Here is a 26,054-nt window from a genome sequence, read left to right on the forward strand (position 1 = left end):
CAGCAATAGGGGCCCAAACCCTGGGGGCCCCAACTCCAGCTCCAGGGGCCCAACCCCTGGGGTCCCGAGCCGTAGCTCCAGGGGCCCAACCTCTGGGGGTCCCAACCGTAGCTTCAGGGGCCCAAACCGTGGGGATCCCAAACCCAGCAATAGGGGCCCAACGCCTGGGGGCGCCAACCCCAGCTCCAGGGGCCCAACCCCTGGTGGCCCCAAAAGTAGTTCCAAAGGCCCAACCCCTGGAGACCCCAAGCCCAGCTCCAGGGGCCCAACCCCTGGAGGCCCCAAAAGTAGCTCCAGGGGCCCAACCCCTGGGGGCCCCAACTCTGGCTTCAGAGGCCCAACCCCTGGGGGCCCAACACCAGCAATAGGGACCCAACCCCTGGGGGCCCCAACTCCAGCTCCACGGTCCCAACCCCTGGGGCCCCAACCGTAGCTCCAGGGGCCCAACCCCAGGGGGCCCCAACTGTGGCTTCAGGGGCCCAACCCCTGAGGGCCCAACCCCAGCAATAGGGGCCCAACCCCTGGGGTCCCAAACCCCAGCTCCTGGGGCCCAACCCCTGGGGCCCCAACCGTAGCTCCATGTCCCAACCCCGGGGGCCCCAACAACAGCAATAGGGGCCCAGACCCTGTGGGCCCGAACCCCTGCTCCAGGGGCCCAACCCATGGGAGCCCCAACCGTAGTTCCAGGGGCTCAAACCCTGGGGGCCACAACCCCAGCAATAGGGCCCCAAACCCTGGGGGCCACAACCCCAGCTCCAGGGACAAAACACCTGGGGGCCTCAGCCCCAGCAATAGGGGCCAAACCCCGGGGAGCCCCAACCCCAGCTCCAGGGGCCCAACCCCTGGGGGTCCCAACCGTAAATCCAGGAGCCCAACCCCTAGGGGCCACAACCCCAGCAATAGGGCCCCAAACCCTGGGGGCCACAACCCCAGCTCCAGGGGCCCAACCCTTCGTGGCCCCAATCCCAGCTCCAGGGGCCCAACCCCTGGGGCTCTCAACTCCAGCTCCAGGGGCCCAACCCCTGGGGGCCCCAACCGTAGCTCCAGGGGCCCAAGTCCTGGGGGCCCCAACCCCAGCAATAGGAGCCCAACCCCTGAGGGCTCTAACCCCAGGTCCAGGGTCCCAATCCCTAGGGGCCCCAACCCCAGCTCCAGGGTCCAAACCCCTGAGGTCCCCAACCCCAGCAATATTGGCACAACCCCTGGGGGCCCCAACCCCACCTCCAGGGGCCCAACCCATGGGGGCCCCAACCGTAGCTCCAGGGGCCCAACCCCTGGGGGCCCCAACCCCAGATCCAGGGGTCCAACCCCTGGGGCCCCAACCGTAGCTCCTGGGGCCCAACCCCTGGGGGCCCCAACCCCAGCTCCAATGGCCCAACCCCTAGGGATCCCAACCGTAGCTCCAGGGGCCCAACCCCTTGGGGCCTCAACCCGAGCTCCAAGGGCCGAACCCCTTGGGCCCAAACCGTAACTCCAGGGACCCAACCCCTGGAGCCCCAACCCCACCTCCAGGGGCCCAACCCCTGGGGTCCTTAACCCCAGCTCAAGGTGCCCAACCCCTGGGGGCCCCAACTGTAGCTCCAGCGGCCCAACCCCTGGGGGCCTCAACCCCAGCTCCAGGGTCCCAACCCCTGGGGGCCCCAACCCCAGCAATACGGGCCCAGACCCTGGGGGCCCCAACCCCAGCTCCAGGGTCCCAAACCCTGGAGACTCCAACCGTAGCTCCAGGGGCCCAACCTCTGGGGGCTCCATCCATAGCTCCAGGGGACCAACCCCTGGGGGCCCCAACCGTAGCTCCAGGGGTCAACTCCTGGGAGCCCCAGCCCCAGCAATAGGAGCCCAACCCCTGGGGGCACCAACCGTAGCTCCAGGGACCAACCTCTGGGAGCCCCAAACCCAGCTCCCGGGACCCAACCCCTGGGGGCCGCAACCCCAGCAATAGGGGCCCAGCCCCTGGGGGCCCCAACCCCAGCTCCAGGGGCCCAAACTCTGCGGCCCTCAACCCCAGCTAAAGGGGCCCAACCCGTCGGGACAGCAACCGTAGCTCCAGGGACCTGTTAGCCCCAACCCCAGCTTCCGGGTCCCTACCCCGGGGGCCCCAATCCCAGCTCCAGAGGCCCAACCCCTGGTGGCCCCAACCGCAGCTCTACGGGCCCAACCCCTGGGGCCATCAACCCCAGCTAAAGGGGCCCAACCCGTGGGGAGAGCAACCGTAGCTCCAGGGACCAAACCCTGTTAGTCCCAACCCCAGCTCCCGGGCTCAACCTCATGGGCCCCAACCCCAGCTCCAGGAGCCCAACCCCTTTCGGGCCCCAACCGTAGCTTCAGGGGCCCAACCCCTGGGGCCCTCAACCCCAGCTCCAGGGGTCCAACCCCTGGGGGCCCCAACCCCAGCTCCAGGGGCCCAAACCCTGGGGCCCTCAACCCCAGCTCCAGGGGCCCTAACCCTGGGGCCCTCAACCCCAGTTCCAGGGCCCAACCCCTGGAGTTCCAAATCACAGCTCCAGGGGCCCAACTCCTGGGGGCCCCAACCGTAGCTCAAGGGGCCCAACCCATGGGGGTCCCAACCCCAGCTATGACGGTCCAACCCCTGGGGGCCCCAACCCAAACTCCAGGGGCCCAACCCCTTTGGGGCCCCAATTGTAGCTCCAGCGGCCCAATCCCTGGGGGCCCCAACCCAAGCACCAGGGGCCCAACCCCTGGGGCCCTAAAACCCAGCTCTAGGAGGCCAACCCCTAGGGGCCCCAACCGTAGCTCCAGGGGAAAAACCCCTGGAGGCCCCAATCCCAGGAATAGGGGCCCAACCCCTGGGAGCCCCAACCACAACTCTAGGGGCCCGACTCCTGGGGACCCCAACCGTAACTCCAAGGGCCCAACCGCTTGGGGCCCCAACCCCAGCTCCAGGGGCCCAACCCCTGGGGCCCCAACCGTAGTTCCAGGGGCCCAACCCCTGGGGGCCCCAAACGTAGCTCCAGGGGCGCAACAACTCGGGGACCCAACCCAAGCAGTAGGGGCCCAACCCCTGGGGGCCCCAACCGTAGCTCTATGGGCCCAACCCCTGGGGCCCCAACCCCAGCAATAGGGAGCCAACCTCTGGAGCCTCAACCGTAGCTCCAGGGGCCCAACACCTGGGGGCCCCACCCACAGCTCCAGGGGCCTAAACCCTGGGGGCCCCAACGTTAGCTCCAGGGTCCCAACCCCTGGGAGTCCCAACCCCAGCTCCAGAGGTCCAACCCCTTTGAGGCCCCAACCATAGCTCCAGGGGCCCATGCCCTGAGGGCCCCAACCATAGCTTCAGGGGCCCAACCCCTGGGGCCCTCAACCCCAGCTCTAGGGGCCGAACCCCTCGGGATAACAACCGTAGCTCCAGGGGCCCAATCCCTCGGGTCCCCAACCCCAGAAATACGGTCCCAGCCCCTGGGGCCCGAACCGTATCTCCAGGGGCCCAGCCCCTGGGGGCCCCAACCCCAGCTCCAAGGGCCCAAACCCTGGGGGCCCCAACCGTAGCTCCAGCGGCCCAACCCCTGGGGGCCCAAACCATAGCTCCAGGAGCCCAACCCCTGGGGGCCCCAACCCCAGTTTCAGAGGCCCAACACTTACGGGCCCCAACCCCAGCAATAAGGGCCCAGCCCCTGGGGCCCGAACCCCAGCTCCAGGGGCCCAAACCCTGGGGGCCCGAAGCCCAGCTCCAGGGGCCCAACCCCTGGGTCCCCAACCGTAGCTCCAAGGGCCCAACCCCGGGGGCCCCAACTGTAGCTTCAGGGTCGCAACCCCTCGGGGCCCCAACTCCAGCAATAGTGGCCCAGCCTCTCGAGGCCAAAAGCCCAGGTCCAGGGGCCCAACCTCTGGGGGCCCCAAGCCCAGCTCTAGGGGCCCAACCCGTCGGGGCCCGAACCGTAGCTCCAGGGGCCCAACCCCTGGGGGCCCAAACCCCAGCTCCAGGGGCCCAACCCCTCAGGGCCCCAACCGTATCTCCAGGGGCCCAACCCCTGAGGGCTCAACCCCAGCAATAGGGGCCCAGTCCCTGGGGCCCAAACCATAGCTCCAGGGGCCCAACCCCTGGGGCCCTCAACCCCAGCTCCAGCGGCTCAATCCCTCTGGACCCCAACTGTAGCTCCAGGGGCCCAACCCCTGGATGCCCCAACCCTAGTAATAGGGGCCCAAAGCTTCTAGGCCCCAACCGTAGCTCCAGGGGCCCAACCCCTTGGGGCCCGAACCCCAGAAATAGGGGCCCAGCCCCTGGGGACCGAACCGTATCTCCAGGGGCCCAGCCCCTGGGGGCCCCAACCACAGCAATAGGGGTCCAACCCCTGGGGGGTCCAACCCCAGCTCCAGGGACCCAACCCCTGGGGACCCCAACCGTAGCTCCAGGGGCCCAACCCCTGGGGCCCCCAACCCCAACTCCAGCGGCCAAACCCCTTGGGGCCCCAACCGTAGCTCCAGGGGCCCAACCCCTGGGGGCCACAACCCCAGCAATAGGGGCCCAACCCCTGGGGGCCTCAACCCAAACTCCAGGGGAACAACCCCTGGGGGCCCCAACCCCAGCTCCAGGGGCCCAATCCCTGGTGCCACAACCGTAGCTCCAACGGCCCAACCCCTGGGGGCCCCAAACCGTTGCTCCAGGGGCCCAACCCCTAGAGGCCACAACCCCAGCTCCAGGGGCCCAACCCCAGGGAGCCCCAACCCCAGCTCCAGGGTTCCAACCCCTGGGGCCCCAACCGCAGCTCCAGGGGTCTAAGCCCTGGGGGCCCCAACCGTACCTTCAGAGGCCCAAACCCTGGGGGCCAAACCCCCACCAATAGGGGCCTAGCTCCTGAGGGGCTCAACCCCAGCAATAGGGGCCCAACCCCTGGGGGCCCCAACCCCAGCAATAGGGGCCCAACCCGTCGGAGCCCGAACCGTAGCTCAAGGGGCCCAACCCCTGGGGGCCCAAACCCCAGCTCCAGGGGCCCAACCCCTCGGGGCCCCAACCGTATCTCCAGGGGCCCAACCCCTGAGGGCTCAACCCCAGCAATAGGGGCCCAGTCCCTGGGGCCCATACCATAGCTCCAGGGGCCCAACCCCTGGGGCCCTCAACCCCAGCTCCAGCGGCTCAATCCCTCTGGACCCCAACTGTAGCTCCAGGGGCCCAACCCCTGGATGCCCCAACCCTAGTAATAGGGGCCCAACGCTTCTAGGCCCCAACCGTAGCTCCAGGGGCCCAACCCCTTGGGGCCCGAACCCCAGAAATAGGGGCCCAGCCCCTGGGGACCGAACCGTATCTCCAGGGGCCCAGCCCCTGGGGGCCCCAACCCCAGCTCCAGGGGCCCAACCCCTGGGGGCCCCAACCACAGCAATAGGGGTCCAACCCCTGGGGGGTCCAACCCCAGCTCCAGGGACCCAACCCCTGGGGACCCCAACCGTAGCTCCAGGGGCCCAACCCCTGGGGCCCCCAACCCCAACTCCAGCGGCCAAACCCCTTGGGGCCCCAACCGTAGCTCCAGGGGCCCAACCCCTGGGGGCCACAACCCCAGCAATAGGGGCCCAACCCCTGGGGGCCTCAACCCAAACTCCAGGGGAACAACCCCTGGGGGCCCCAACCCCAGCTCCACGGGCCCAATCCCTGGTGCCACAACTGTAGCTCCAACGGCCCAACCCCTGGGGGCCCCAAACAGTTGCTCCAGGGGCCCAACCCCTAGAAGCCACAACCCCAGCTCCAGGGGCCCAACCCCAGGGAGCCCCAACCCCAGCTCCAGGGTTCCAACCCCTGGGGCCCCAACCGCAGCTCCAGGGGTCTAAGCCCTGGGGGCCCCAACCGTACCTTCAGAGGCCCAAACCCTGGGGGCCAAACCCCCACCAATAGGGGCCTAGCTCCTGAGGGGCTCAACCCCAGCAATAGGGGCCCAACCCCTGGGGGCCCCAACCCCAGCTTCAGGGGCCCAACCCCTCCGGGCCCCAACCGTAGCTTCAGGGGCCCAACCCCTGGGAGCCCCAACCCCAGCAATAGGGGCCCAACCTCTGGGGGCCCCAACCGTAACTTCAGTGGCCCAACCCCTGGGGGCCCCAACCGTAGCCCTAGGGAAACAACCCCTGGGCCCCAACCCCAGCAATAGTGGCCCAACTCCTGGGGGCCCCAAGCGTAGCTCCAGGGGCCCAACCCCTGGGGGCCCCAACCCCAGCTCCAGGGGCCCAAACCCTGGGGCCCTCAACCCCAGCTCTAGGGGCCCAGCCCCTGGGGGCCCCAACCGTAGTTCCAGGGGCTCAACTCCTGGGGTCCCAAACCCAACTTCAGGGGCCAAACCCCTCGGGGCCCCAACCCCAGCAATAGGGGCCCAGCCCCTGGGGGCCCCAACCCCCGCTCCAGGGGCCCAAACCCTGGGGCTCTTAACCCGAGTTCCAGGGACCCAACCCCTGGGTGCCCCATTCCCAGCTCCAGGGGCTCAACCCCTGGGGGCCCCAACCGTAGCTCCAGTGGCAAAACCCCTGGGGGCCTCAACCCCATCTGCAGGAGCTAAACCCCTGAGGGCCCCAACCGTAGCTCCAGAGACCCAACCCCTGGGGTCCCCAACCGTAGCTCCAGGGACCCAACCCCTGTGGGTCCCAACCCCAGCAATAGAGGCCCAACCCCTGGCGGCTCAACCCCAGCTCCAGGGGCCCAAACCCTGGGGGCCCGAACCCCAGCACCAGGGTCCCAACCCCTGGGGCCCCTACCCCAGCTCCAGGGGCCCAAGCCCTGGGGTCCTCAACCCGAACTCCAGGGGCCCAACCCCTGCGGACCCCAACCGTAGCTCCAGGGGCCCAACCCCTGGGGGACCCAACCCCAGCTCCAGAGGCCCAACACCTCGGGGCCCCAACCCCAGCAATAGGGACCCAGCCCCTGGGGCCCCAACCGTATCTCCAGGGGCGCAACTCCTGGGGGACCCAATCCCAGCTCCAGGGGCCCAACCCCTGGGGTCTCCAACCCGAGCAATAGGGGCCCAGCCCCTCGAGGCCTCAACCCCAGTTCCAGGGGCTCAACCCCTGGGGGCCCCAACCCCAGCTCTAGGGGCCCAACCCGTGGGGTCCCCAACCGTAGTTCCAGCGGCCCAACCCCTGGGGGCCCCAACCCCAGCGCCAGGGGCCCAACCCCTGGGGCCCCAACCGTAGCTGCAGGGGCCTAACCCCTTGGGCCCCCAACCGTAGTTCCAGGGGCCCAACCCCTGGAGCCCCAACCGTAGCTCCAGGGTCCCAACCCCAACTCCAGGGGCCAAACCCCTGGGGGCTCCAACCCCAGGAATAGGGGCCCAGCCCCTGGGGGCCCCAACCCCCGCTCCAGGGGCCCAAACCCTGGGGCCCTTAACCCGAGTTCCAGGGACCCAACCCCTGGGTGCCCCATTCCCAGCTCCAGGGGCTCAACCCCTGGGGGCCGCAACCGTAGCTCCAGAGGCCCAACCCCTGGGGGACCCAACCCCAGCTCCAGAGGCCCAACACCTGGGGGCCCCAACCCCAGCAATAGCGACCCAGCCCCTGGGGCCCCAAGCGTAGCTCCAGGGGCCCAACTCCTGGGGGACCCAACCCCAGCTCCAGGGGCCCAACACCTGGGGTCTCCAACCCGAGCAATAGGGGCCCAGACCCTCGAGGCCCCAACCCCAGTTCCAGGGGCCCAACCCCGGGGGACCCCAACCCCAGCGGCAGGGGCCCAACCCCTGGGGCCCCAACCGTAGCTGCAGGGGCCTAACCCCTTGGGGCCCCAATAGTAGTTCCAGGGGCCCAACCCCTCGAGCTCCAACCGTAGCTCCAGGGGCCCAAACTCTGGGGCCCTCAACCCCAGCTCCAGGGACCGAACCCCTGGGGGCCCCAACCGTAGCTACAGGGGCCCAACCCAAGCTCATCCCGACCCCAGCTCCAGGGTTCCAACCCCTGGGGCGCAAACGTAGCTCCAGGGGCCCAAGTCCTGGGGGCCCCAACCGTGGCTTCAGGGGCTCAACCCCTGGGGGCCCCAACCATAGCTCCAGGGGCCCAACTCCTGGGGGACCCAACCCCAGCTCCAGGGGCCCAACAGCTGGGGTCTCCAACCCGAGCAATAGGGGCCCAGCCCCTTGGGGCCCCAACCCCAGCTCCAGGGGCCGAAACCCTGGGGCCCCCAACCCCAACTCCAGCGGCCAAACCCCTTGGGGCCCCAACCGTAGCTCCAGGGGCCCAACCCCTGGGGGCCACAACCCCAGCAATAGGGGCCCAACCCCTGGGGGCCTCAACCCAAACTCCAGGGGAACAACCCCTGGGGGCCCCAACCCCAGCTCCAGGGGCCCAATCCCTGGTGCCACAACCGTAGCTCCAACGGCCCAACCCCTGGGGGCCCCAAACCGTTGCTCCAGGGGCCCAACCCCTAGAGGCCACAACCCCAGCTCCAGGGGCCCAACCCCAGGGAGCCCCAACCCCAGCTCCAGGGTTCCAACCCCTGGGGCCCCAACCGCAGCTCCAGGGGTCTAAGCCCTGGGGGCCCCAACCGTACCTTCAGAGGCCCAAACCCTGGGGGCCAAACCCCCACCAATAGGGGCCTAGCTCCTGAGGGGCTCAACCCCAGCAATAGGGGCCCAACCCCTGGGGGCCCCAACCCCAGCAATAGGGGCCCAACCCGTCGGAGCCCGAACCGTAGCTCAAGGGGCCCAACCCCTGGGGGCCCAAACCCCAGCTCCAGGGGCCCAACCCCTCGGGGCCCCAACCGTATCTCCAGGGGCCCAACCCCTGAGGGCTCAACCCCAGCAATAGGGGCCCAGTCCCTGGGGCCCATACCATAGCTCCAGGGGCCCAACCCCTGGGGCCCTCAACCCCAGCTCCAGCGGCTCAATCCCTCTGGACCCCAACTGTAGCTCCAGGGGCCCAACCCCTGGATGCCCCAACCCTAGTAATAGGGGCCCAACGCTTCTAGGCCCCAACCGTAGCTCCAGGGGCCCAACCCCTTGGGGCCCGAACCCCAGAAATAGGGGCCCAGCCCCTGGGGACCGAACCGTATCTCCAGGGGCCCAGCTCCTGGGGGCCCCAACCCCAGCTCCAGGGGCCCAACCCCTGGGGGCCCCAACCACAGCAATAGGGGTCCAACCCCTGGGGGGTCCAACCCCAGCTCCAGGGACCCAACCCCTGGGGACCCCAACCGTAGCTCCAGGGGCCCAACCCCTGGGGCCCCCAACCCCAACTCCAGCGGCCAAACCCCTTGGGGCCCCAACCGTAGCTCCAGGGGCCCAACCCCTGGGGGCCACAACCCCAGCAATAGGGGCCCAACCCCTGGGGGCCTCAACCCAAACTCCAGGGGAACAACCCCTGGGGGCCCCAACCCCAGCTCCACGGGCCCAATCCCTGGTGCCACAACTGTAGCTCCAACGGCCCAACCCCTGGGGGCCCCAAACAGTTGCTCCAGGGGCCCAACCCCTAGAAGCCACAACCCCAGCTCCAGGGGCCCAACCCCAGGGAGCCCCAACCCCAGCTCCAGGGTTCCAACCCCTGGGGCCCCAACCGCAGCTCCAGGGGTCTAAGCCCTGGGGGCCCCAACCGTACCTTCAGAGGCCCAAACCCTGGGGGCCAAACCCCCACCAATAGGGGCCTAGCTCCTGAGGGGCTCAACCCCAGCAATAGGGGCCCAACCCCTGGGGGCCCCAACCCCAGCTTCAGGGGCCCAACCCCTCGGGGCCCCAACCGTAGCTTCAGGGGCCCAACCCCTGGGAGCCCCAACCCCAGCAATAGGGGCCCAACCTCTGGGGGCCCCAACCGTAACTTCAGTGGCCCAACCCCTGGGGGCCCCAACCGTAGCCCTAGGGAAACAACCCCTGGGCCCCAACCCCAGCAATAGTGGCCCAACTCCTGGGGGCCCCAAGCGTAGCTCCAGGGGCCCAACCCCTGGGGGCCCCAACCCCAGCTCCAGGGGCCCAAACCCTGGGGCCCTCAACCCCAGCTCTAGGGGCCCAGCCCCTGGGGGCCCCAACCGTAGTTCCAGGGGCTCAACCCCTGGGGTCCCAAACCCAACTTCAGGGGCCAAACCCCTCGGGGCCCCAACCCCAGCAATAGGGGCCCAGCCCCTGGGGGCCCCAACCCCCGCTCCAGGGGCCCAAACCCTGGGGCTCTTAACCCGAGTTCCAGGGACCCAACCCCTGGGTGCCCCATTCCCAGCTCCAGGGGCTCAACCCCTGGGGGCCCCAACCGTAGCTCCAGTGGCAAAACCCCTGGGGGCCTCAACCCCATCTGCAGGAGCTAAACCCCTGAGGGCCCCAACCGTAGCTCCAGAGACCCAACCCCTGGGGTCCCCAACCGTAGCTCCAGGGACCCAACCCCTGTGGGTCCCAACCCCAGCAATAGAGGCCCAACCCCTGGCGGCTCAACCCCAGCTCCAGGGGCCCAAACCCTGGGGGCCCGAACCCCAGCACCAGGGTCCCAACCCCTGGGGCCCCTACCCCAGCTCCAGGGGCCCAAGCCCTGGGGTCCTCAACCCGAACTCCAGGGGCCCAACCCCTGCGGACCCCAACCGTAGCTCCAGGGGCCCAACCCCTGGGGGACCCAACCCCAGCTCCAGAGGCCCAACACCTCGGGGCCCCAACCCCAGCAATAGGGACCCAGCCCCTGGGGCCCCAACCGTATCTCCAGGGGCGCAACTCCTGGGGGACCCAATCCCAGCTCCAGGGGCCCAACCCCTGGGGTCTCCAACCCGAGCAATAGGGGCCCAGCCCCTCGAGGCCTCAACCCCAGTTCCAGGGGCTCAACCCCTGGGGGCCCCAACCCCAGCTCTAGGGGCCCAACCCGTGGGGTCCCCAACCGTAGTTCCAGCGGCCCAACCCCTGGGGGCCCCAACCCCAGCGCCAGGGGCCCAACCCCTGGGGCCCCAACCGTAGCTGCAGGGGCCTAACCCCTTGGGCCCCCAACCGTAGTTCCAGGGGCCCAACCCCTGGAGCCCCAACCGTAGCTCCAGGGTCCCAACCCCAACTCCAGGGGCCAAACCCCTGGGGGCTCCAACCCCAGGAATAGGGGCCCAGCCCCTGGGGGCCCCAACCCCCGCTCCAGGGGCCCAAACCCTGGGGCCCTTAACCCGAGTTCCAGGGACCCAACCCCTGGGTGCCCCATTCCCAGCTCCAGGGGCTCAACCCCTGGGGGCCGCAACCGTAGCTCCAGAGGCCCAACCCCTGGGGGACCCAACCCCAGCTCCAGAGGCCCAACACCTGGGGGCCCCAACCCCAGCAATAGCGACCCAGCCCCTGGGGCCCCAAGCGTAGCTCCAGGGGCCCAACTCCTGGGGGACCCAACCCCAGCTCCAGGGGCCCAACACCTGGGGTCTCCAACCCGAGCAATAGGGGCCCAGACCCTCGAGGCCCCAACCCCAGTTCCAGGGGCCCAACCCCGGGGGACCCCAACCCCAGCGGCAGGGGCCCAACCCCTGGGGCCCCAACCGTAGCTGCAGGGGCCTAACCCCTTGGGGCCCCAATAGTAGTTCCAGGGGCCCAACCCCTCGAGCTCCAACCGTAGCTCCAGGGGCCCAAACTCTGGGGCCCTCAACCCCAGCTCCAGGGGCTCAACCGCTTTTGCCCCAACCCTAGCAATAGGGGCCCAGCCCCTTGGGGCCACAACCCCAGCTCCAGTGGCCCAAACCCTGGGGCCCTCAACCCCAGCTCCAGGGACCGAACCCCTGGGGGCCCCAACCGTAGCTACAGGGGCCCAACCCAAGCTCATCCCGACCCCAGCTCCAGGGTTCCAACCCCTGGGGCGCAAACGTAGCTCCAGGGGCCCAAGTCCTGGGGGCCCCAACCGTGGCTTCAGGGGCTCAACCCCTGGGGGCCCCAACCATAGCTCCAGGGGCCCAACTCCTGGGGGACCCAACCCCAGCTCCAGGGGCCCAACAGCTGGGGTCTCCAACCCGAGCAATAGGGGCCCAGCCCCTTGGGGCCCCAACCCCAGCTCCAGGGGCCGAAACCCTGGGGCCCTCAACCCCAGCTCCAGGGACCGAACCCCTGGGGGCCCCAACCGTGGCTCCAGGGTCCCAGCCCCAGGGAGTCCCAACCCTAGCTCCAGGGTTCCAACCCCTGGGGCGCAATCGTAGCTCCAGGGGCCCAAGCCATGGGGGCCCCAACCGTAGCTCCAGGGGCCCAACCCCTGGGGCCCCAACCCCAGCAGTAAGGGCCCAGCCCCTGGTTGCCCCAACCCCAGCTCCAGGGGCCCAACCCCTGGGGGCCCCAACCGTAGCTCCAGGGGCCCAACCCCTGGGGCCCCAACCGTAGCTCCAGGGGCCCAACCCCTGGGGCCCCAACCCCAGCAATCGGGGCCCAACCCCTGGGTGCCCCATTCCCAGTTCCAGGGGTCAACCCCTGCGGGCACCAACCGTAGCTCCAGGGGCCCAAGCCCTGGGGGCCCCAACCGTAGCTCCAGGGGCCGAACCCCTGGGGCCCCAACCCCAGCAGTAGGGGCCCAGCCCCTGGTTGCCCCAACCCCAGCTCCAGGGGCCCAACACCTGGGGCCCCAACCGTAGCTCCAGGGGCCCAACCCCTCGGGGCTCCAACCCCAGCTCCATGGGCCCAACCTCTGAGGCTCCAACCATAGCTCCAGGGGCCCAACCCTGGGGGCCCCAACCATAGCTCCAGGGACCCAACCCCTCGGGGCCTCAACCGAAGCAATAGGGGCCCAGCCCCTCGAGGTCCGAACCCCAGCTCCAGGGGCCCAACCCTGGGGGTCCCATCCCCAGCTTCAGGGGCCCAGCCCCTGGGGGCTCCAACCGTAGCTCCAGGGGCCCAACCCCTGGGATACCCAACCCCAGCAATAGGGGCCTAACCCCTGGGTGCCCCAACTGTAGCTCCAGGGGCCCAACCCCTGGGGGCCCCAACCGTGGCCCTGGAGAACCATGAGTAGTAATGAGCACGATCGTATTCATCACCATGCAATTTTGACAGGTTTCCACGGCCCTTTTATTGACATGAATAAAAAGTGTATTAAATATCAGGGTGGATTAATAAAAAAGTTAAATAATATTGTAATCTAGGTTTATAAAGGGAATTTTCTAAGGCAAAACCTGTTTGGTAAGCACAGGATAAAAAGGTATTGAAACTAGTCAATATCAATGTAGGTTAAGAAAAAACATTAAAAACTATGTTTAAAAGGATAATTAACTGAAGCAAAACCTGTTTTGTAAGCACATAACCAAAAACTATAAAGAAATACTTATAAACTAGGTTTGAAAAAAATTGACAAAGGCAAAGCCTGTTTGGTAAGCACAGCATAAAAACTTTATAAAAAAGTGGCTAAGAAAAACACAATAAAGCTTAGGGTAAACTTAAAAAAAGTTTACCTTTGCAGTCTTTTTGTAAAACAAGGTAGCTTTTTTGGTTTAACCCTAGTAAATAAAACACATTAAAACTAATTAATACCAATGTAGGTTAAGAAAAAACGAAGTTTAAAAGGAAAATTGACAAAGGCCAAGCCTGTTTGGTAAGCACGGGGTAAAAAAGTATTTAAACTATTCAATATCATTGCAGATTAAGAAAAAAGAGCAAAGATAGAGAGCACATGGCGGAATCAGAATGAGACAGAGAGAGAAGCAGGCAGAGTCTGTTCAGTAAGCACAGGGTAAAAAAGCATTCAGAATCAGGGCGGGTTACAAGACAAGAAAAGCGAAGAGAGAGTCCACTTTGCAAAGAGCAAAGATAGAGAGCACAGGGTAGGATTGAAGAGAAAGAGAGAGAATTGTTACCTTTTCCCATCTTTCTGTAGAATGAGGCAGCTTTCCTGGTACAAACCCTCTCAGGCTTGTTATCACCGCCTTTGGATCGGACCAATCAGAGGTGGTTTTACAACAGCGTCATAGAATTCATTTTCCTGAACCAATCCTATTGTCTCAAGACTTTAAGCAAGAGCCAGCGCCCCCTTCTTTCCCCCCTTCCTTTTATCTGTTTTTTCTTATCTAAAGAAACAGACCCGCAGCATTTTCCCGCCAAGTAGCCCTTTTACAAAGATGTTTTTATAAAAGTTAAAACCACAAGCTTTTTGTAATACACCATTTTTAAAGTTTTTCCCTAGGTTTTAAACTAACAGGTTTTTTTGTTTTTTTTTTTAGTAAAAACAATGTGAAAGTCGGCCAAAGCACCTGTTAGCAAAGAAGCCTCTGTGAGCAGTGGGTCAGAGATAAAAAGGCTACTTCTTTCCCAAACTTTTTAACAAACACAAGTTACAGTTACATTAAGTTTTGCAAAGGGATAATGACTCGAAAAGACAAACCTAAGACACAACCCTTTTGTATGTGTTGTAATAAAAAATTATGCAGAAGCACCCTAGATTTTTTTTTAGTAACAGGCGGTTTATAGTCCCCATATTTAGTAAACCTGTGGATTAGAGAGAAGATTGCTTTTTTCCCCACTTTTTAACAAATAAAGGTGAAAAGGAAACCTGAAGACCCATTGTCTTTATTTAGGCATAGGTGTTTTAATAACATGTAAATGTGCAAAAACAGTTTAGGGTTATAAAACTAATGTGTTTTAACAAAAAAAGGTTGTTTTTTTTTTAATTGTAGGCTAACCCGGGCCATTTTATAGTAAAAACAGCAGGCTTTTGCAGCAGCTGTTAGCAAAAACATCCTCTGTAAGTCAGTAAATTAAAAATAAAAAGAACAAAACATAACAAGGTCTTCTTTTAAAGCAAAAGAACGCCAAAAACAGGTATTAAAAAGCATACTAATTTACTATTAAAACTAAGCTTTTTAACCATTAAAGTTTAAAAGCTAAGGTGTGTAGCCAAAAACCTTCCCTCGTTTTTTAAAAAACTAACTAAGACAACTCCCCCTCCGCTCTTAGCTAAACAGCCAGAGCCTTCGGCTTTTTTTTACCCTGTAACAAAAGCTAAATATCGTTTTAAAATGTGTTCTTAAAGTAATACCTAATTTTTTTAACTTACTAACAATGAAAAATAAGTTGTGTAAAAGTTTAACGTGGTTTATTTTTAAATTAGCAGTTTTGTTTTAAAAACTAAGCCCATAAGACAAATTAAAGAAATACAGGTTGCAGTTTTTAAAAAGTTTTTGGTTACAAGGGTGTAAATGGGTACATTACCATTTACAAACGCTTTTTATTAACTGTTTAAACACATTTACTATAAAAAATAACATTTTTAGCCATTAAAGCTAAAGTATATAGGCACTCCCCAAGCCACACCCGCCTTTTTTCCTAGAAAAGTGCCCTTTACACACCCTGTTTTTTTAAAGAAACGCCTTTTTAAATATTAATTTTGGGGGGTGGAGGGCAAAACCTTTTTTTAAAAACAGGTTTAAACCTATAAATAGAGGAACAAAAAACTGAACAAGCCTGTTAAAGAAATATTGCTAATACAAGACTTTTACCGTTATGGGGAGCAACAACATGGTACGAAACCTTACTATAATTTGTGTGGGTCGCCAAGGTATTACACCAGTTTTATGCTTAGTTAAAAGGCAATATTTTTTCTTTTAAATAGGACGCGGCCTTTTTTCTTGACATTCCAGATGCCGCGCTACAAGCTTTAAACTTTGGTAAGCTAATTAATATGCTACACAATTAATTTATTTTTAAGATAAAATGTTTTAAAAAATTTTATTTTTTTAATTTAGAACAAGATGGAAGTCAAAACCACCCAATAGTTTTCCTGAAATTCCAGAAGAAGGTGTGAACTGTTTTTTAAATATGTCTTTTTTAAAATAAAAAAATCTGATGTTGGAAATAGTGTGCATTTTAGGGGCTTGAAAACCCTTAACGCTTTTACTCTGCCGTTGTACCGCCCCAGCGTGGTGTAAACTATAAGAGCGCTTTATTTTGTACATTGTATTTAAACGCGGATTTTAGCCCCCTTATTGCTAAAACGTTTCTAAAATATATATATTTGGGGAACAGCTTTGTTGTTGTTAGTAAAAAAAAGCCGTGCTAAAAAACATTCTGTTTATGTGTCTCGGCAGACTCATCAAGCGTTATTCCTCAATAAGAAATGTTGGAGCGGAGCGCGCTTAAAGAGGCCAAGAAATTTCCTTTGAGGTAGCTGCAGTTGGAAGCAAGGGTATTAAGCACAGCGATTTTGAACAGCCCTGCACGTCCAAATCCCTTATTGCACAAAACCAGCCGGCACTAAAAAAGGTCAAAAAGTCTACCTCTAAAACAGCATTCGTTTTCAGGGAGGGGGGAAAGGGGCTCAGACCCCCCGCTTCTGAACGACCCAAAGCTACCTCTAGAACTTCCAGGAACCATGGTAAGCGAAGAAGAGTAGTTAAAGCCCCTAGTTTTCAACAGACCTTTACCTCCCAGCTCCAGGGCCCAACCTGTGCGAACCCTCACCCCAACTCCCCGGGCCCAACCCGTGTGGGCCATGACCCCAGCTCCAGAGGCCAAACCAGTGGGGGCCTTGACCCCAGCTCCAGGCGCCGAACTCGTGGGGTCCTGACGCCACCCTCAAGAACTCAACCCGTGGGGGCCCTGACGCCAGTTCCAGGGGCCCCACCCGTGGGGGCACTGACCCCAGCTCCAGGGTCTCAACCCGTGCGGGCCCTGACCCCAGCAACAGGCGCCAAACTCGTGGGGGCCCTGACCCCAGGTCCAGTGGCCAAACCCGTGCGGGCCCTAACCCCAGCTCCAGAGGCCCCACCAGTGCAGGCCCTGACCCCAGCTCCAGGAGCCGAACTCGTGGGGGCCCTGACCCCAACCTCAAGGGCCAAACTCGTGGGTGCCCTGACCCCAGCTCCAGGGGCCCCACCCGAGTGGGTCCTGACCCCAGCTCCAGGGGCCCAACCCGTGGGGGCCCTGACCCCAGCTCCAGGGCCCCAACCCGTGGGGGCCCTGACCCCAGCTCCAGGGTCCCAACCCGTGGGGGCTCTGACCACAGCTCCAGTGGCCCAACCCATGGAGGTGCTGACCCCAGGTCAGGGGCCCAACCCGTGGGGGCCATGACCCCAGCTCCAGTGGCCCAACCCGTGGGGGCCATGACTCCAGCTCCAGTGGCCCAACCCGTGCGCACCCTAACACCAGCTCCAGATGCCCCACCTGTGCGGGCCCTGACCCCAGCTCCAGAGGCCTAACCCGTGCGGGCCTGACCCCAACTCCAGATGCCCAACCCGTGGAGCCCCTGACCACAGCTCCAGTTGCCCAACCCTTGCGGGCCCTGACCCCAGCTCCAGGGACCCAAACCATGTGGGTCCTGACCCCAACTCCAGGGGCCCAACCTGTGGGGGACTTGACCCCAGCTCCAGGGGCCCAACCCATGGGGGCCCTTACCCCAGCTTCAGGGGCCTAACCCGTGGGGGCCATGACCCCAGCTCCAGGGGCCCAACCCGTTCGGCTCCTGAACCCAGCCCCAGGGGCCCAACCCGTTCGGCCCCTAACCCCAGCCCCAGGGGCCCCACAAGTGCTTGCCCTGACCCCAGCTCCACGGGCCCAACCTGTGCGGGCCCTGACCCCAGCTCCAGGGGCCCCACCTGTGCGGGCCCTGACCCGAGCTCCAGAGGCCCCATCCGTGGGGGCCCTGACCCCTGCTCCAGAGGCCCAACCCGTGTGGGCCCTGACCCCAGCTCCAGGGGCCCAACCCGTGTGGATCCTGACGCCAGCACCGGGGGCCTAACCCGTGGGGGCCCTGACCACAGCTCCAGTTGCCCAACCCGTGGGGGCCCTGACCCCATCTCCAGGGGCCCAACCCGCTTGGGCCCTAACCGCAACTCCAGGGGCCCAACCCGTGCGGGCCCTGACCCCAGCTCCAGGTGCCGATCTCGTGGGGGCCCTGACTACAGCTCCAGGGCTCCAACTAGTGTAGGCCCTGACCCGAGCTCTAGTGGCCCCACTCGTGTGGGTCCTGACCCCAAATCCAGGCGCCCAATCCGTAGGGGCCCTGACCCCAGCTCCAGGGGCCCAACCCGTGCGTTGCCTGACCCCTGCTCCAGGGGCCCAACCCGTGGGGGCCCTGACCCCAGCTCCAGTGGCCTAACTCCAGGGAGACTTGGAAATCGCAGAGATGCTTAATGACTTCTTTGTTTCGGTCTTCACTGAGAAGTCTGAAGGAATGTCTAGTATAGTGAATGCTTACGGGAAGAGGGTAGGTTTAGAAGAGAAAATAAGGAAAGAGCAAGTAAAAAATCACTTAGAAAAGTTAGATGCCTGCAAGTCACCAGGGCCTGATGAAATGCATCCTAGAATACTCAAGGAGTTAATGGAAGAGGTATCTGAGCCTCTAGCTATTATCTTTGGGAAATCATGGGAGACGGGGGAGATTCCAGAAGACTGGAAGGGGGCAAATATAGTGCCCATCTATAAAAAGGGAAATAAAAACAACCCAGGAAACTACAGACCAGTTAGTTTAACTTCTGTGCCAGGGAAGATAATGGAGCAGGTAATCAAAGAAATCATCTGCAAACACTTGGAAGGTGGTAAGGTGATAGGGAATAGCCGGCATGGATTTGTAAAGAACAAATCATGTCAAACTAATCTGATAGCGTTCTTTGATAGGATAACGAGCCTTGTGGATAAGGGAGAAGCGGTGGATGTGATATACCTAGACTTTAGTAAGGCATTTGATACGGTCTCACATGATATTCTTATAGATAAGCTAGGAAAGTACAATTTAGATGGGGCTACTATAAGGTGGGTGCATAACTGGCTGGATAACCGTACTCAGAGAGTAGTTGTTAATGGCTCCCAATCCTGCTGGAAAGGTATAACAAGTGGGGTTCCGCAGGGTTCTGTTTTGGGACCGGTTCTGTTCAATATCTTCATCAACGATTTAGATGTTGGCATAGAAAGTACGCTTATTAAGTTTGCGGACGATACCAAACTGGGAGGGATTGCAACTGCTTTGGAGGACAGGGTCAAAATTCAAAATGATCTGGACAAGTTGGAGAAATGGTCTGAGGTAAACAGGATGAAGTTCAATAAAGATAAATGCAAAGTGCTCCACTTAGGAAGGAACAATCAGTTTCACACATACAGAATGGGAAGAGACTGTCTAGGAAGGAGTATGGCAGAAAGAGATCTAGGGGTCATAGTGGACCACAAGCTTAATATGAGTCAACAGTGTGATACTGTTGCAAAAAAAGCAAACATGATTCTGGGATGCATTAACAGGTGTGTTGTAAACAAGACACGAGAAGTCATTCTTCTGCTTTACTCTGCGCTGGTTAGGCCTCAACTGGAGTATTGTGTCCAGTTCTGGGCACCACATTTCAAGAAAGATGTGGAGAAATTGGAGAGGGTCCAGAGAAGAGCAACAAGAATGATTAAAGGTCTTGAGAACATGACCTATGAAGGAAGGCTGAAGGAATTGGGTTTGTTTAGTTTGGAAAAGAGAAGACTGAGAGGGGACATGATAGCAGTTTTCAGGTATCTAAAAGGGTGTCATCAGGAGGAGGGAGAAAACTTGTTCACCTTAGCCTCCAATGATAGAACAAGAAGCAATGGGCTTAAACTGCAGCAAGGGAGATTTAGGTTGGACATTAGGAAGAAGTTCCTAACTGTCAGGGTAGTTAAACACTGGAATAGATTGCTTAGGGAAGTTGTGGAATCTCCATCTCTGGAGATATTTAAGAGTAGGTTAGATAAATGTCTATTAGGGATGGTCTAGACAGTATTTGGTCCTCCCATGAGGGCAGGGGACTGGACTCGATGACCTCTCGAGGTCCCTTCCAGTCCTAGAGTCTATGAGTCTATGAGTAATCTGTGCCCCCCATAAACCACCTAATCCCCATGGGAACCCCTACAGCCAGGATGTTGGTATCTGTCCCCCTATAAATCTCCTAAGCCCTCTGGAACCCTTCCAGTCTGAACGTAGGTATCTGTGACCCCCAGAAATCCCCGAATGCCCCAGGAACCCCTACAGCCTGGACTTAGGTATCTGTGACTCCAACGAACCTCCTAAACCACCCAGGACCCCTTCAGCTAGGACGTAGGCATCTGTTCCCCCCGCAACCCCCAATCTCCTCGGGACCCCTAGAACCTGGACGTAGGTATCTGTGTCCGCCCCGATTCCCTAAGCACCCCCATTACCCCTTTAGCCTGGACGTAGGTATCTGTAATCCCACAAACCCCCTAAACGTCCCAGCGACCCCTACAGCCTGGAAATCCCTATCTGTGACCCCCACGAACCTCTAACCTCCCAGGGATCCCTACAGCCTGGACACAGGTGTCTGAGCACCCCACAAACCCCCTAAGCTCCTCGGGACACATCCATCCTGGATGTATCTGAGCCCCCAGTGAACCGCCTAATCTCCTCGGGACACCGACAGCCTGTACCTAGGTATCTGTGCCCCCCACAAACCCCCTATAACCCCCAGGACCCCTCCAGACTAGATGTAGGTATCTGTACCCCCACAGCCTCCCTGGGACTCCTACAGCCTGGAGGTTCGTATCTGTGCCCCTCATGAAACCCCAACCCCCCCGTCCCCTCCAGACTGGACATAAGTATCTGTGCACCCCACGAACCCATAAGCACCTGTAGTGACGCCTACAGCATGGACTTGGGTATCTGGGCCCCCCCTAAGCCCACCAGGGACCCCTATAGCCTACAGATAAGCATCTGTGCTCCCTGAACCCCATAAGCCCCCCCTGGACCCATCCAGCCTGGACTTAGGTATCTGTGCCCCACATGAACCCGCTAAGCCCCCCAGGGACCCTCCAGCCTGGATGGAAGTATCTGTGCCCCCCACAACCTCTAAGTGCCGAGAAACCCCTCCAGCCTGTAGGTAGTTATCTGTGCCCACCAGAAACCGCTTTAGCCCCCGCAGGGACCCCTCCAGCCTGGATGCAGATATCTGTGCCCAACACAAACGGCCTAAGCCCCCTCCCGGGAACCCTCCAGCCTGAACCTAGGTATCTGTGCCCCCCCAACACACTAATTCCCCCTGGAAGCCCTATTGCCTGGAAGTAGGTATCGCTGCCCCCCACAAACCCCCTAAGCCTCCCAGGGACCCCTACAGCCTAGACGTAGGTATCTCTGCTACCCAGAAAACCCCTAATCCACCCAGAGACCCCTAAAGCATGGACCTAGGTATCTGTGCTCCCCAGGAACTCCCTAAACCCCCCAGGAACCACTCCAACCTGGACAGAGATATCTGTGCCTCCCAAAAAACCCTAAGCCCCCCGGGACCCCTAGAGTATGGAGATAGGTATCTCTGCCATCCGCAAAAACCCCTAATCCTCTCCGGAACCTCTCCAGCCTGGATGTACATATCTGTGCCCCTCCCCACAAACCACCTAAGCCCCCCGGGACCCCTCCAGCCTGGATATAGGTATCTGTGCCCCCCCAAAGCCCTAAGCCCCCCCAGAATGCCTATAGCCTGGACGTAGGTATCTGTGTCTCCTACACTATCACTAAGCCCCGCCCCCCAGGGACCCCTCCAGGACATACATAGGTATCTGTGCCCCTCACCAAGTCCCTATACCCCCAGGGATCACTGCGCTCACCACAACCCCCTAAGTGTCCAGGGACCCCTTCAGCCTGGACGTAGATATTGCTGTCCTCCAGGAAGCCTTTAATCCCCACCAGGACCTCTACAGCCTGGACACAAGTACCTATGCCCCTCACAACCCCCCTAACTCTCCCAGGGTCCCGCCCATACTGGATGTAGGTATCTGTGACCCTACGAACACCCGTAAGCCCCCGAGGGATCTCTACAGCCTCCACGTAGGTGTCATGCTCTGTGCATTACCCTGTGTGGCCACATGGTGTCACTGTTGCTCCATGCAGGAAATGCTCTGTGTAATACCCTGCATGGCCACACGGTGTCACTGTTGCTACATGCAGGAAATGCTCTGTGCATTACCCTGCGTGGCCACACGTTGTCACTCTTGCTCCATGCGGGGAAATGCTCTGTGCATTACCCTGTGTGGCCACATGGTGTCACTGTTGCTCCATGCAGGGAAATGCTCTGTGCATTACCTTGTGTGGCCACACGGTGTCACTGTTGCTCCATGCAGGAAATGCTCTATGCATTACCCTGTGTGGCCACATGGTGTCACTGTTGCTCCATGCAGGGAAATGCTCTGTGCATTACCTTGTGTGGCCACACGGTGTCACTGTTGCTCCATGCAGGAAATGCTCTGTGTATTACCCTGCGTGGCCACACGGTGCCACTCTTGCTCCATGCAGGAAATTCTCTGTGCATTACCCTGTGTGGCCAAACGGTGTCACTGTTGCTCCATGCAGGAAATACTCTGTGTATTACCCTGCGTGGCCACACGGTGTCACTCTTGCTCCATGCAGGAAATGCTCTGTGCATTACCCTGTGTGGCCACACAGTGTCACTGTTGCTCCATGCGGGGAAATGCTCTGTGCATTACCCTGTGTGTCAACACGGTGTCACTGTTGCTCCATGCGGGGAAATGCTCTGTGCATTACCCTGCGTGGCCACATGGTGTCACTGTTGCTCCACGGGGGAAATACTCTGGGCATTACCCTGCATGGCCACACAGTGTTACTGTTGCTCCATGCGCAAAATGCTCTGGGCATTACTGTGATGGAGTGGGGACTGTCTTTGTGGGGGATGGGAGAGCAGGGGGTGACTTTAGGTGAGGGACAGGACCTAAGCCTGTAACTCGAGCTAGGCAGGGCTGAGAGAGTGAGCACCTTTGCCCGGGAAGCTGGACACAGGAAGGGGTCGGCTGGAGGGAGTTAGTTCAGTTTTGGTTTGGAGCTGGGTAGTTGGAATTCAGAGAATCCCAAACTGGGAACTAAGCTTCCTGAACCCCCAGAAGGACTCGACTGACGGGTCCTGGTTGTGCCCCAAAGCCCTGCTGTATCCTTCGTTCCTGTTGGCCAAAACAACCCTCTGTTTTACTGGCTGGCTGAGTCACTGTGTGTCCCTGGAAGAGGGGTGCAGGGCCAGATTCCACCACACTCCATGACACCCCCTAAGCCCCTCTGGGACCCCTGCAGCTGGGACGTAGGTATCTGTGCCCCCCACCAAACCCCTGAGCCCCCCAGGGACCCCTACAGCCTGGACCTAGATCTCTGTGCCCCCCAGGAACCCCCTAAAACCCCCAGGGACCCCTTCAGCCTGGACATAGGTGGAACCCGTCTGCCAGGCTGAATTGATAGCAGCAAGGACTGGGTTCAATACATAGGGGTCCCTTCCCCATTACGTAATGCAAACCAGATCGAGCCCTCACCCAGTGACATGGGAAAATTTTACATACACACCCCTAGGTGCCTCAAAGAGGCAATACTTCCCCTCTCGCAATCATAGAATCTGGGTATAGCAGAAAATGTTTAATAACGTGAGATAAACAACATAGCATTAAATTTAGAAAACACGTCAACTAGGCCGTGTCCTTTTCTCTGGGCTCTAGAATCTAGCAATCTCCAAATCACCCCAAGACTCCAAAGTACAATACCTCAAATATTTCAAGACTCCAGCAACCCCATAATCACCCACAGTCCCGCAGCCCCAGAGTTCAAGAGTCTATCTGCCGGGTTTTCCCCCCTGCCAGGCTGGGTAGAAAGGGGCACCTTACGTGGTCCACTGCTGTCTGTCCTGCCTCTCCGTGGGATTCTGCTTCTACCTTTCCCACAAACTGCTCAGCTCAGTCCACCAGCTGCTCTGCTCCACCAGCCAACCTGTGATCTGCTCCAGCTGTCTCCAAAAACTGCTTAGCTTACTTCACTCCGTGAGCCATTCCAAGTGTTCCACAAACTGCTCTTCTCCATCAGCTGCTCTGCAATATTGTTTCAAACTCCCCCACTATTTAACACAGCACTTCAATGACTTCAGCTCAGGAACCTGGATCTTCAGTTATTAAGAAATTCAACAACCAGCTCTACTGTTCAACTGTTAAAAGAGAAGAAGATGTAATTGGTGTTTCTGGCTCATCCAAGGAGCCCACTCCCTTGTCTAGTGAGTGCAACTCAACTCATGGTGAGAATCCCTGTCTCAAAGCTGTTTCACAGTTCCTCATCCACACAATCAGGGTGACAACACTCCACCTCTCACACCCCAACAACAAATAAACTGGGGATACCATAGCTGCCAAAGTAACCATCCCAGGCTGCCGTGGCCGTGTCACGCACGGTGGGTGTGTCTATGCAAACATGATCAGACCCTGAAATCCTTTTCCACACTTGCCATAATTCACCACCAGATGTGAGGGTAGAGTTCATCCTGCTTCTGCTTACATAGGTATCTGTGCCCCCCACAACCCCCTAATCCCACCAGGACCCATCTAGCCTGGATAATGGTATCTGTGCTCTCCACAAACCTCTAAGCTCCCCAGGGAACCCACAAGCCCAGATGTAGGCATCTGTATGCCCCACACACCCCTTAATACCCACAGGAACCTTCCAGACTGTAGGTAGGTATCTGTGACCCCTAGAGCCCCACAAAGTCCCTCGGGACCCCTACAGCATGGATGTTTGTATCTGTGACCGACAAAAACCGCCTAAGCTACCCAGGGCCACCTACCATCAGGATGTAGGTATCTGTTCCCCCCCCCAAACACACCTAATCCCCCCGGAACACCTCCAGCCTAGATGTAGGTATCTCTGACCCCACGAATCCGCTAAGACATGACAGGACCCCTCCAGCATCGACATAGGTATCTGTGCCCACACAACCCTCCTAAGACCCCCAAAACCCCTCCAGCCTAGACGCAGGTATCTGTGCCCATCATGAACCCCCTAAGGTCCCTAGGACCCCTCTTGCCTGGATGAATGTATCTGTGCCCCTTACAAACCCCTAAGCCCCCCCCAGGATCCCTATAGACCGGACGTAGATATCTGTGCACCCTCACGAACCCACTGATCCTCCCAGCGACCCCTACAGCATGGAAGTAGGTATCTGTACCCCAAAATGCCCCAAAGCAACCCCAGGACCCCTACAGCCTCGATATAGGTATCTGTGCCCCCGCACAACTCCCTAATACCCCCAGAACTCCTCCAGCCTGGATGTAGATATTTGTGACTTCCAGGAACCCCCAAAGCCCTCCCCAGGACTTCTCCAGTCCCTACATAGGTATCACCAACCTTCTAAGACCCATAGGGCCCCCACCAGCCTGGTTATAGCTATGTGTACGCCACACAAACCCCCTAAGCTCCCCAGGGCCCCCTCCAACCGGTACGTAGGTATCTGCGCAACCACAAACCCTTAAGTCCCCCAGGGACCCCTCCAGACCATACGTAGGTTTCTGTGACCCTTACCAACTCCTTAAACCCCCAGGGACCACTACAGCCTAGACGTATGTATCTATGCTCACCACAACCCCCTAAGCCATCCAGGGACCTCTCCAGCCCTGACGTAGATATTTGTGCCCCACATGAAGCCCCTAATGCCCACCAGAATGTCTCCAGCCTGGACGTAGCTATCTGTGCCCCCCACGACCCCTAAGCCCCCCAGGTATCTCTACAGCCTCTACATAGGCGTGATGCTCTGTGCATTACCCTGCGTGGCCACATGGAATCACTGTTGCTCCAGCCAGGAAATGCTCTGTGCATTTCCCTGCATGGCCACACAGTGTCACTGTTGCTCCATGCAGGAAATGTTCTGGGCATTAACCAGTGTGGCCACACGGTGCTGTGATGGAGTAGGGACTGTCTGTGTGGGGGATGGGAGAGCAGGGGGTGACTTTAGGACCGGACACGTGCTCAGCCTGTAACCTGAGCTAGGAGGGGGGAGGGGTCAGCACCTTTGCCCGGGAAGCTGGACACAGGAAATGGCCAGCTGGAGGGAGTTGGGTTAGTTCAGTTTCGGTTTTGGTCTGGGTGGTTGGAATTCAGGGATTCCCAAACTGGGAACTAAGTTTCCTGAACCCCTAGAAGGACTTGATTGTGGGGTCCTGCTTGTGCCTCCAAGCTCTGCTGTATCCTTCGCTCCTGTTGTCCAATAAACCTTCTGTTTTACTGGCTGGCTGAGAGCCACTGTGAGTCCCAGGAAGAGGGGTGTAGGACCGGACTCCCCCACACTCCGTGACAGACCTTAAGCCCCTCCGAGACCCCTGCAGCCTGGACGTAGGTATCTGTGCCTCCCACCAAATACCTAAGAGACTCAGAGATCCCTCCAGCCTGAACTTAGGTATCTGTGGCCCCACAAACCCCCTAAGCCCCCGAGGGACCTATACAGCCAGAACATTGGTATCTTTACCCCATATAGA

General features: G+C 59.7%; 1 long non-coding RNA gene across 1 annotated transcript; it reads left to right on the top strand.

Annotated features, from left to right (window-relative positions):
* The first annotated feature begins 15,116 nt into the window (after positions 1 to 15,116).
* Positions 15,117 to 15,631, top strand: LOC127042505 (uncharacterized). Its single transcript, XR_007771960.1, has 3 exons — positions 15,117 to 15,335; positions 15,427 to 15,481; positions 15,560 to 15,631. It is a non-coding gene; the product is annotated as an uncharacterized LOC127042505 (long non-coding RNA).
* The last annotated feature ends 10,423 nt before the right edge of the window (positions 15,632 to 26,054 follow it).

The sequence above is a fragment of the Gopherus flavomarginatus genome, unplaced genomic scaffold, assembly GCF_025201925.1.
Source record: "Gopherus flavomarginatus isolate rGopFla2 unplaced genomic scaffold, rGopFla2.mat.asm mat_scaffold_46_arrow_ctg1, whole genome shotgun sequence".
NCBI lineage: Eukaryota > Metazoa > Chordata > Testudines > Testudinidae > Gopherus > Gopherus flavomarginatus.